General features: G+C 34.0%; 1 long non-coding RNA gene across 1 annotated transcript in view; it reads left to right on the forward strand.

Annotated features, from left to right (window-relative positions):
• LOC149135462 (uncharacterized) overlaps positions 1 to 10,248 on the forward strand; it is a 42,386-nt gene extending 32,138 nt beyond the window's left edge. Inside the window, exons 4-5 of the long non-coding RNA XR_016241875.1 lie at positions 2,032 to 2,155; positions 10,120 to 10,248. This is a non-coding gene — a long non-coding RNA (uncharacterized LOC149135462). The remainder of the gene's footprint in view (positions 1 to 2,031; positions 2,156 to 10,119) is intronic.
• Positions 10,249 to 14,152: the final 3,904 nt, after the last annotated feature.

Raw genomic sequence — 14,152 nt, forward strand, 5'->3', positions numbered from 1 at the left:
TGAATGTTTAATATTTATCATAGATGCCTTTAATATTATTTATCGGAGACGTCTGCCACAACGACAGCAACCACTTATCAACGAGATCCTAGTTTTATGTTACAAGAGACATATTGCACAACGTACATTTACACTGGTGTTTAGATGAATATATCGTAAAATAGCTGTTTTCGCTGTGAAGCTGATAGATTCAGCAGCAAAAGGTGATGCAAGAAGACTAATGCCTCCACCCAGCTGTAATCCGTGGAAAGCCGCTCTAAAGGTTGACCGCAACACCTTGCTTTTCTCTTGAATTCTACTCCTGAAATTTTGCTTTCCTCTACTTACTCACGGGTAGAGCCAATAGGGTAGTCGTTGATAAAATGTCAGAGTACAGTAATCCCTCGACTATAGCGGGTGTTACGTTCCAAATCCTCCCACAGAAATAATTAGAATCTAAAATATATAAATACCTATCGGCCGCAGAAACCCGCGATATACTGAGGAGTCCGCGAGATAAATTTACATATATTAGCCAGAAAAAAAAAAAAACGCGATGTAATGAGTGCGTGATAAATGAACTAAAATATACAAAAAGTATTTAGTACTGCATATTCTATAGCCAAAAATGTTAAACCATATAGCGACGGATTTGGCTGTAAGAATAAGATGGTGCAAATAATTCAGTTAGATTGTGTTCACGAATTTTGCAGTAAAACTAATGTAAATGATCGCATCTAAGTACAGGTTATGGTTGTAAAGCCTGTCGTATTTGATACAGCCGATGTGGTGCTATTGCAGTTGAGTTGGTTGTAATGGTGACTTTATGTAGGTAATGGCTACCGTTATTTACACTTCCCATTCTGGCTCAGACCGGTGGGAGCATGTCATATATTTGTTATTGAAACTTTTACCACGAATTGTGAATTTGAGAGGTTTTCTGCTGTAACCTGTGCATTCGTGTAAAAAGTCGTCTGGTTGTGATCTGAAATTCGAAGTGATGAAGTTTAATACACATGAGAACGTTGATATGGTTGATTAACAGTTTAGATCTCGCTTCCAGCACGACATCCATCATAGTAGTAAAGCCTAAAGCCAGTTTGAACGACCTGTGTGCGATTACTTTTAAATATTCGATTAAGTTACCTAGAATTGTCTAAAAAAGTCTCCTTGTGATACTACTGGTTCTGAAAATGGTTGTCTGAAATATTTGTGAAGGGACTATTTTATTCTCTCGATATCGTTGAATTATAACAGCTGGTCACTTATCGACTTTCCTGTTCAGAAATTATGTTTGGAATGGAGTTAAAAGTGTCTGGTCGTGATTAAGTGGATTCATGGGAGGAAGTTGGTAAGAATAACTGTTGTTTCGTATCGTTTATGATTGTGGTTAAAAACTGACCATGATTGATTGAAGCAATCTTGTTATCTGTCAGTGTCACTGATGCAAGATGCATTTTCTTAATAGCATTCCTTGTTTCCAAGTCTTTTTCATCCCTGTGTTCCTTTATAGCTTCTAAAACCCGTATGTTGCGACGAATTAACTTGTCTGTATAAACTACACGTATATCCCTCTTCTGTAAGGTGTCAGAAAGAAGAGATAATTCAAGTAATGTATCGAACATAAGTGCCAGATCAAGGAGAAAGCGTTTCAATGCAATAAGTTTATAAATGCCATACCACCCGCTTCTGTTAGATCAAGAAGAAAATATTTTAATGAAATAAGCTTGCAAACTCACTAAACCCACCCCGAAAGGTGTACTGGTCAACGTTTGATTGACTTTTACCAAAGCCACTACAAATGTGCTTCAAAGGATTACAGAGAGGAGCGTAGTCATTCTAAACTGCTGGAACAGTTCTGAAGGAACTTCAAACCCATGTAGATATTAAAATTCTTTCCATTCTTTACCGTACGTTTATCAAACACCGTTACGTAACTGAATTTTTCTTTGGTTATTCGGAGATTGATTGTAGAAAAGAACACAATTTATTTATAAACGCACGAAAATAATGAACACCTTATAATTCAGAAATTTTATTTGCTTTTGTCAGTTCCATTTGATAATCACCTGACAAGTGTTGATGAACTTGAGCAGATTTTTTGCCCCAGAATTAAACTGTCTGTATCACAGGTAAAAGCAACAAGATTATCCTGGCCAAAATCATTCTCAGAAGGGTAAGTGTGCGCTGTTTATTGAAGTGGCTACTGTATTAATCAGTCCTTGCAATATCTATCTATCTATCTATCTATCTATCTATCTATCTATCTATCTATCTATCTATCTATCTATATATATATATATATATATATATATATATATATATATATATATATATATATATATATATATATATATATATATATATATATATATATATATATATATTATATATATATATATAGATGTGTATAGATATGTACACTAGAACGTAAGCGAGCAAGACAAATGACAAGATACAAAATGTAAAGAATTAGTCTATGATTAATTCTTTATATTTCGTATCTTTTCATTTGACTTGTTCGCTTACGTTCTGGTGTTTGCTGAATCTTCTTGAGGACAATCTTTTCTTAGTGGTCAGATCGTAGGTGATCTACTTTTAGTATAATGGATGTCCACATAAAGGATGCATAATAAATATAGAAATATAAAAGATTTTTATATTGAAAGATCTCTTGGATATCAAAAAAGCAGCTTTCTGTAACAGCATGTTTAAAATTCTACGGTCAGTGTTACAGCATGACAAAACCACTGTCTAACATTCAGACAAACGTACACTCCAATCCCTAATAACCAAATAGAAAGAACATACATACATTACAATACGTATACTCTTTGACATAATTAATTTCACTAACACCGTACTTCACATCGGCAATGCTGCATTATAACGCTATTAAGGACACAGACACCTTATCTTTCACACCTTATAACATATTTTACTGGCCCATTCAATGATTTAATGACAATTACAAGCATTTTATGAACACTAATGATATTATATTTACTAAAATGCTTCAACATTGTTTCAAAAAATATTGAAAGATTCAAATAACATCTTGTAACACCTCTTATTCCAACACTCTCTCACTTTAATTTTCTCAGTCTCACTCATTTCCTCATTTATTACTCCGAACAGTATGATAAACACCTCATCCTTCTCATCACTTTTATCCTACGTTTGGCAGCTTCCACCATCCTCACAAAAATGTTAATTCGACAGCAAACAGAACTACATTGCAATAAATATGTGAATAATTTTGACATCATATCAACAGTCTATTTGGCCTCTTGGCTTAAGCAGTAGATGCACTTCTAAAAATAACCTTAGATTGATATTGCTGCGATATGTGTTATAAAATATTTACTCTCATACTCAGCCAGGTATATATATATATATATATATATATATATATATATATATATATGTGTATGTATATACATCAAAAACAAAACTTCATATTTTCAATCAATTTGCAAAATTTACGCACCATCAAGTTTTTATATTTTCCCTGGCATTTGACGTACTTCAATTGAAAGGGAACAATTTTTTTTCCTGAAAACTAAACAATTGTTTTGCAAGATAAAGTAGAACCACTTACGACCACCACTTTTGTTTTGTGATGCAATTTGATCTCCTAGTTCTACCTCAGCAATTCTGTTTTCTTTCAAAATATTTCTATACACATTTACAATTTCGAAAACAATTCAAACCCACTGTAGACATAACTGTGCTCAAGACCTCAGAGAAGAATACACACACACACACACACACACACACACACACACACATATATATATATATATACACACACACACACATATATATATATATATATATGTATACATATATATATATATATATATATATATATATATATATATATATATATATATATATATATTGCAGTTTCAGAGCTGCGACCATGCTAGGAGCACCGCCGTTCTGCTGCACTGATATTATTGAGCGTCTCCTCTAATATGTGGCATTTGGAGAATAAGGGACTTTGATGTCGCTACTCTCATTTGAACCTCTTGCCGCGAAGTAGGTTCATCTGGGACTCTTGACAGGATAAGTCCAGTTTTGATTTGAAAACACCTACGACAATTTTTTCTGTTTTTAAAAAGAAAAAAAGGATTTTATCCTTTATATCTATACTGTTCAGTATCTATGCGTTGAATAAAATTTATCTTTCTACTTGTTCTTATATATATATATATATATATATATATATAACCTTTTTACAATAGGCCCCAAAATTTTGGGGGGAGGGTTTTAGTCGATTGCAACGGCCCTAGTACTCAACTGGTACTTATTTTATTAATCTCGATATGATGGAAGGCAAAGTCGGCCTCAACGGAAATACAAATAGATATAATGCATATAAACATATATGCCTATATATATGCATATATACATGTGTAGATGTATATGTGCATGTATATATGCATGTATAAATATATAAACACACAAACATACACACACATATATAAACATATACATGGGACAGTCAGGCTACCAGCCAGATACACACACATACACAAACACACACACACACACACACACACACACACACACACATATATATATATATGGAAAGAGAGTGAGAGAATGAGAGAGAAAGAAAGTAGAAGTTATGATAGCAAAATTTTCAATACCACCATTTGATATTGATATTAATATCGGTATTTTAATAAAATATATTTCTTTATATAAACTTTCAAGTTACAACATTTATAGGTTCAAATAGTGAAAACTGAATCTGTTATTCAAGTAACCAAAAATGGTTTGAAAATATCGGAAATGATATCAATATGTTATAATGTTTTTGATTTATTAACAATTGACAATTCTTATGAAGAACGGGTGGGGGAAGTAAGGATGAAAGAAATATTTCAATATTCAAAAACTATTGTAGCAAAATATTCTAATTTGATTTAAATACAATGTAAAATGCATTTTTCTTTAATTCACACAAAATAAAATAAAAATACCTTGAAGAAGAGCAAACTATTTAGAATTGTTATTAATTTTGGAAAAGCTTGGCTATGTTCTAAGAAGTCTGCTTCCTAAACACGTGGTTCTGGGGCCAGTCCCACTGTGTAGCTCCTCGGGAAAGTGTCTTCTACCATAGCCTCAGGTCGACCAAAGCTTTTAAATGGATTTGCTAGACAGAAACTGAAAGAACCTTATCCAGCTCGATTTGAATCGTTCTCAGTCGAAAGACGCTTCTTGTTATTTCTTATTGTTTGTATTCGTAATTGTATACACTGTTCTCCGTTGTTTTTGTCTGTATGCTTTTTTTTGTCTTTGTTTCCGTACACATCCGACAAAATATCTTGCAAGGCTGTGCCCCAGCATGGCCGCAGTCCAATGACTGAAACAAGTAAGACATAAATGGTAATAAAAACCAAAAATATTTATTCAAAGAACTTTTTGATGTTATTGAGTTTATCGAAAATCAGTCATTTTGAATTTCTGCGTCCTGCTACTGCAACGTGGTTTTACACGAAACGATGATTTCAAAACTGAAATTGAAAATCTAAACAATAAATTGTGGAAAATAAGAAAATGATCTTACCTCACCTGTAAAATCCCACAATCAGTGGGTAGGTGTATTATATGTAAAAAAAATTACAGATTTTTATGGACGGAAAATCGTGTAATGTGAACAGAAATTTATGAAAAATGTATTGTCTATCACTTCTCGGAGTTAAGTAAATATTAGACTGAACATTACTGAATTTCAAATGCATAGAAGTTGTAATATTAATAATAAAGATAATCTGCACAGGTGGCAATTGAAAAGAGGACATAATTTCTTATGACATCTGTCGACATATTGTATCGATGTTCAAATATGTAAGAGGAAATAATCTCTTTTTGTGTTGACAAGTAAGCTCGTGTGGGGAAGGCGAAGTGTGACAGAAGACACATGCCATACGTCTAAGAACTAACACACACACACAGACACAACTTCACCACACACACACACACGGGTGCAATACAGACACATGCAGAACATAGGATATTCTCATATAACAACATGGAGTATCCTGAGATGACAGTCCGATTTAGAAATTTTGAAAGAATTATTTGACTGGCTGAGTCAGTTTCCGATTTGGAGCAAGAGCGATTCATATTGAAAATTTCAGCACAGAGATAATATACTGAGAAAAAGTATGGACAAGGGCGTACCAACTGTGACCATCTCGAGTTTTAAGGAAAATTTTAGACTCAATCCATTGTTTAGTTTGAGATCAACTCGACGTTGTATTAATTTAAAATTTCTGGACATTTTGATAATACAAAAATCCGACAACCAAATTGCAACTGACATCTACTACAAACCAACAGACTCAAAACAGTATCTCCTTCTCAGCTCGTGCCATCCTAAATACACCAAAGTAAATAACCCATTCAATCTAGCAAAAAGGATCTATACAATTGTATCTGATACTACTACTCGGGAGGTTCGCCTACAAGACCTCAAAATAATGTTCACTGAACGTCAATACCCACCCGCCCTTATAGACCATGGAATTAAACGTTCCAAAAAATTGGACGCAGACACACCAAGGACAAAAAATCAAAACACCACACTTCACTTTAAATCACTCCCATACATATCAACCCACAACTCCAGAAACAATGAGGCATACAACACAACTATTCAACATCTCCCTCTTCTCACTCAATACCTGAAAATGAACAACATTCTAAATACACATAAACTCCTCAAATGCAGAAGACAACACAAACCACTTAAGAGACTCCTAACAATACATACGATACCAACAGTTAAACAATGCAGACGACCTAATTGTGGAACATGCCCATACCTAACTGAAGGCTCGGAATTCATATTCCAGCAAGGACAAAAATTCTCGGTTAAGACCAACATCACATGTGCTTCCCAGAACCTTATCTATGTCCTAGCCTACTCAGGTTGTGGCCACAATTATGTGGGCCAAAGGAGTCTTACTTTGAGACGCAGAGTTACGCTGCATAAAAAGCAGATTCATTTTCCTCAATACAGGCAGATAGCTCTGAGCGAACATATTGACAGATGCGCAAGAAATTTCATATTTTTCCGAATTTCCATATTTTTCGATTATACCAATGCAAAGATTCACTCTCCTTACAAAACACCTAAACAAGGAAACCCGTTCATACAAAAGTACAGACCACACCTTAATATACAAACTTGACCACCTGATCCCTACACATTCCTATTTCAAAATCAAATTTATTTACCACTATTCAATAATACTGAGGAGGTAGTTGTCCCCCTTGCCACCTATTACCTTTCTTTATCCACTCTCTCCATCCATTCTTATTTTTCAAGATATCCAAAACGGCGTGATTCCTTTGTCTCAAGGAATAGTTACTTCACAATGACCCTTGAAAGGCTAATTTAAATAGCGAAAACCGGTTGGATATCACTACATTTTATGAGACTTTTACCACCTGTAAAATCTGTACATGTATTTTTCTTATAAAAAGATATTGAAACTGTGTAAAATGAAGGCATTTCTCTTTCCCTTTTTTAAATATGTCTTACACATATCTTCACTTCATAATTTTGCCACATGGCATTTTACTGATTCTCCAGCATTTTTGCTCTTCATATACATACATGCATACATACATGCATACACACATACATACATACATACATACATACATACATACATACATACATACACACACACACACACACACACACACACACACACACACACACACACACACACATATACTTTCGGTGCGAATGGCTTTTTATACGGCGCCGAGTTTACAATCCTGTAAATAGTAATAATAATTTTTTTTTCATATAAGCTTAATGTTTATGGCGATCACAATGCAACGACTAAGGAAAATGGTCTCATAAAAGAGCATAGAAGCCCTCGTCAGAAAAAAGAAGTCTCTCTCTCTCTCTCTCTCTCTCTCTCTCTCTCTCTCTCTCTGTATATATATATATATATATATATATATATATATATATATATATATATATATATATATATATATATATATACACACCCATGTATGTAAAAATACAGACGTTGAAATTGAGCACCACTGCACACCATTTCCCTTCGAAGACGAAGAATCAGAGATCAACCCAGACATGAACGGCATCACGTTTTTCTATGCAGCATTACCATTCAACGATCAAACTGCTGGCCAACGGCATCGATTGCTTCTGTTTGGGAAGACCTGCAAAAGCTATTAGCCATGCTCCTCTTCTTTGCTCTAATAGCAAACAAATCAAAAAAACAAAAAAAAATAACCCCAAACAAACAAAGAAACAGACAAACAAAAAACTTATTACAAAGTTTCCTAACATAGGCATAGTGCTGCAAACATCGTGTTGACTCAATTAAATTGACCTAGAAAAAGTACTAAATTGACAAGATGTGATTTCACTTTAATTACAACAATACGCCTTGATTTTTAGAAATGAAATTAAAATAAGACAATATTAAAATACGTAAATAAAAAAAAAAGATAGCCAACAAGTAACCTGCCAATGAAGTGATTGCCAAAGAAAGTTTAACAACGAGTTTTCTTGCAGATTATATTTTTCCTTTTCCGTTTAATCTATTTTCTGACGTCTTTACAAGTTCGTAGCAGAAATTCAAATGTATTCCCAGAAATCTGGTTATTTATTCTATCAATTTCGTGACAAACTTACGGTGACTAGTGGCTAATATTAATTCAGAAAGTTAGCTGCCAATCACGTTTCTTCCCCCAAAACATTTCAAATGTCTTCAAAACAAAAGTAAATACACGCTCTAACCAATAATTCACCGCCATCTTTTGGAAGGAACCTTATCCTATTTATTAGGAAATAGTGTCCCTCAAAATTGCTTCATATTTATGTCAATATAAATTTAGTTTTCAATCTTGGCATCTGTATGAGTTTCATTTATTTGTGTACGTTCACTATGCATACATATTGTCTACATCTATTACGTACGTATTGATTTTTTCTGATTGGGCATGAGGCCAATTTCCACAAATGAAGATCTATTCGATAAAATCGACAACAGTATACAACTGGTACTTATTTTATTGATTCCAAGCGAGTGAAGAATAAAGCAAAATTCAATCCCAGAGGAATACGAAGTCAGAGCTAATATGAATTCTGTAAAGTAATTAATCCCGTATCGACTCGTTTCGCCATTTCACCGCTATTTTTACGACAGCAATATATTACAACAAATTTACAGTAAAACGTATTGCGAAATAACTCACTCTGTATTATCAACCGTGTTACATAAAAATTCTTTAGTCATTCTCTTTGTTAACATATAACTATAGAAACCCACACATACTCGCATGGATATGTATACACAAACACACATGTATATATGCACACATGTGTAAGGGAGTGTGCATATTTCCATAAATTTCTGTGCATACACATATATGCGTGTGTGTGTGTGTGTGTGTGTGTGTGTGTGTGAGTGTATATATATTTATGCATGTATATATATTTATATATATACATATGCATACACACACACACACACGCGCGCACACACACATATATATATACATATAAGTATATATGTATATATATGTAAATATATATATATATATATATATTTATATATGAATATATTTATACATACATATACACACAAATATATATACATACATATACACACAAATATATATACATACATATATATATGAATATATATACACATATATATATGAATATATGTATGCATGCATGTATTTGTATGTATGTATGTATGTATACATGCAAGCATATTTGTGTATATTTTCGATTTTCTTTTCTCAGCTATCGGGGGAAAACAGTTTTACAGTAAGAGCGACCGCCAGCAGCAACAACACCACCGCCAAAACCCTAACACGAACATCATCACCACCACCACCACCGCCACCAAAACCATAATACTCTTGAATGCTTACCAACCTTTTAAACAACCACTCCATTGTTGTTGAAAGATCAATTTTTTTTAATATATATATATATATATTCCTATGCATACGTCGTCGTCGTAATCGTTGTTGTTGTTGTTGTTGTTGTTGTTGTTGTGGTGGTGCTGTTGATTTTGCTCAAGTGTGCCAATTCAATTTCTCTCCCCATTTACCATTCAGGTCGGTCGATTGCACTCGGTAAGAAATCTGCCACATATTTTCGATTTCAGAACAATGACACAGCTATGGAATGAAATGCCTTCTTCACGGTGAAGGCAATTCATAGGATTCGACAGCCATTGACTTAAGGTATTGGCCTTTTCCTTATTGTTCTTGTTGTTGTTGATGTGTTGCATCCCTTACTTAGGAAGTTACAGCCCGAAGGAGCACTCCATATTTTGTTTGAGTATGCTTGTATATATATATATATATATATAGGTTTGTATGTATATATATGTATGTACACACGCATACATTGGATGCGTATATATCTTCCATATGCATATATCTTCCAAACGTATATATATATATATATATATATATATATATATATATATATATATATATATATATATATGTGTGTGTGTGTGTGTGTGTGTGTGTGTGTGTGTGTGTGTGTGTGTGTATACATACATATATAGATATATATGTGTGTGAGTGTGTGTCTGTATATACCCAAATAGATAATTGAAATTATGATATATATATATATATATAACAAAGAATAAATCCATATATATATATATACATATATATATATATATATATATATATATATATATATATATATATATATATATATATATATATACATATACCTACACGCACACACACACACACCCATATATATATATATATATATATATGTATATATATATGTGCACACGCGCATACCGATATAGATATAAGCATAGTATATGCTTTTATGCGTGTGCATGTATGTGTGCGTGTATGTGTTTGTGTTCGTGTGCATGTGTGCATAGCAATTAAACATACACACACCACTCGAAGCACATTTGAACTGGTCTAGTCCACTTTAATTACTCGACGGTTAATTTAAAACTAAACGTGTCTCGTTCATCGTCAAATGTTGAAGAAATAAAACGAACAGAATGAATTTCAGGTACACCATATACACAAAACTTACGGATATTTACTACATTGGTAATTTATACATGCCCATGCATGTAAGTATGTATGGAATTAGGTACGCACGTATCATGTTGAACCATGCATGTGGGCCCTGGTACTGGAGTTTAAGTGTTTTGAGGAGTGTAGAAACATCTCTTAGACGTTATTGTTGCTAATCCTATTCTGATACGGTGTAGTAGCACCAGTTAGGGTCCTAGCTACGGATTAACTAGCGTCTCAACCACTGGTGCTGAAGGACGCCTTGTTCTCATTCGGACTTCCTCCAGAAGAAGGTAAATTCGTATAAAATTCTTGAAGTACAGTTGGGTTCAGGTCGTCTCAATCTATCTATCTATCTATCTATCTATCTATCTATCTATCTATCTATCTATCTATCTATCAAGGCACACACACACACACACACACACACAAACACACACACACACACACACACACACACACACACACACACACACACACACACACACACAACACACACACACATATACACGAGGTGGGGCTGAAAAGTTCCTGGATTTGGGTGAAAGAAAATGCACGGCGATCACTTAAATAAGGGTTTAGTCAACATATTCCCTTCTCAGAATCACACACTCATAGCAGCGGGCCTTCGATTTTCCTAAGTCTCGTAAAAGAACTCAGATGTTTGGTCCTCCAATCAAGCCTTTTACGATACCTTTAAAACCAGGAACTCTATATGTGCTTATACACGCGCGCTCACGCTTACGCACTACCCCACTCCCCAACATATATGTGTATCCACGATCAATAGATTCTAATTTGTTCGATGAAACCTAATTAGAATTGACAAAACTTACATTTAAGGATAGATATGCACGGCGGACGTACATTTTGTGCATGCAGAGAAAAAATTCTAGCTTTTTGTCACAGCATGTCTGACGATTGCAACATTGACCGTACGAAATTCGTGATATTGTGCGCTTTAGTGAATTTCCTATACCATATCTTGTTAGACCTAGATTGCATACCATTGGAACCTCTCAGGAGTTCTTCGAATTAATGTCTCGGTTTTATTTATTTAATTTTGGAGAAACCTAATGAGAGAAATTTCTTTATTTAAATAAGTAGTTGTAATTGAAATTCAACTTATCACAAGTTGTATTTGTTTGTGTCTTCAGAGGTTGTATCTCTTTGAAATTCTTTAAAACATTTTAGATGTCCTTTGAAGTCCTTTGAATATTCTTTGAATATCTACACTTCTCTTTCGTAACTCGTATTTTTCTTTGAAAATGTTCTGTAAACTGTTATCAAATGCTTTACTGCATTTTGTTGCCGTTTTGTAGAAAAAATATTTTAATTTGTTATAAATAGAAACATACATATACATACATAATACATACATACATACATACATATATATGTATATATATATATATATACACACACACACACACACACACACACACACACACACACACACACACACACACACACACACACACACACACACACATATATATATATATATATATGTATGTATATATATATATGTAGCTTGCATTAGGTATCCCGCATTCAGGTATCGGGTAACAGACAAGATTTTACTGTGAAAACCGTTCGTATTAGTGAAGTTACATATAGAAATCCGTGAATATCCGTGGAAAATATAGATATAATATGCAAACAAGAGAGACTGGATTAAGCAAACACGTTTTGTTGCATAATCCTACAATTGTTTATCTCCGCTTTACCAGCAGATCATTGCCAAAATATTATTATATAATATATTGAATACTACTTGTTATTTCTGTAACATTGGTAAGCACAGATTCTTCAGATATAAACACAAAGAGTTTGCTAAAGCAAACAATATTCCATAGAATGTATACCATAAGTTGATTCTATTAGGATAATTTCATTTGCATATCACAATTGAATCCAAAATCAGTTACCATTACATCGTAAACCACAAATTCCCTTCACCCGGCCCAAGAGAGTGGTGCTGAAGAAAACAAAGCTAAAAGGAAAACAAAGAAATACCTAGGTAATGAATGAATAAACAGATAAAAATAATTCATCTTTTCTTTGTGTCTGCGTAGATCTTAACTCTTAATATCCAGCGTTTTTCCTGAGGTCAGGAGGTTGTCTGAGCAGAACAGCCCATTATAATACGGTCTTCTTTACTCACAGTTATCTAATACTTTAAACTGATTCTCAATCAGCCTACTTATCTAGTTCGTATAATCGCACATCGAGCTAAATAATTAATAGCGACGTTGAAGATCAAGACTACCTTTTGGTACAAATACTGCTTCTATCACCATTAATTATGGTTTAATAATCACACTGGCAATGAGATTCTATATATCGTTGATGGGAAATTCAGCTGTTATAGTGCTGCTGGATGTCTCACTGAGGAACCCACTGCAGGGTGAAATCATGTGATCCGCTCCCTCCCTCACTCACTCACTAGCTCATCTACTCACTCACTCACTCTCAGTCACTCACTCACTCAGTCACTCATCTATTCGCTCACTCAATCAATCACTCGCTCATCCACTCACTCATCCACTCACTCAGTCACTCATCCACTCCCTCCCTCCTTCACTCACTACTCTGTATACCTCTCCTTTGAAACCGAAACCGAGAGCGAGAAAAACTGGAATCGCGAGACAATCTTCTAGTTTCCATTTTTAATACAATAAAACTCCTACAGTATGTATTGGGTTCTTCTTTCTCATTCGTTTCATAAAGCAACGCACGTATGTTTACAAACACACTCACAAACAGCCACACGCAAACTCATACACACACACACACACACACACAGACAGACAGACACACACACACACACAGACACATACACACACATACACACACACACTCACAGACGTACGTACAGAAATTTACACTAACACACACATACGTACGTACATGCTTCAAGGACGTCTGCACAGTTTTCATTCTTAATTATATTTGATTTTCAGACTAAATAATATACAGTGAGAGAAGCTTTATAATTGTGATGGTATGTTAAAACACATTAATGTCTATTTATATAACAAGTTCTCAAGAGTTCTTCTGTGGGCTTCAAAGGTTTCTA

The sequence above is a fragment of the Octopus bimaculoides genome, chromosome 5 (assembly GCF_046866305.1).
Source record: "Octopus bimaculoides isolate indiv1 chromosome 5, ASM4686630v1, whole genome shotgun sequence".
Classification (NCBI taxonomy): Eukaryota; Metazoa; Mollusca; class Cephalopoda; order Octopoda; family Octopodidae; genus Octopus; species Octopus bimaculoides.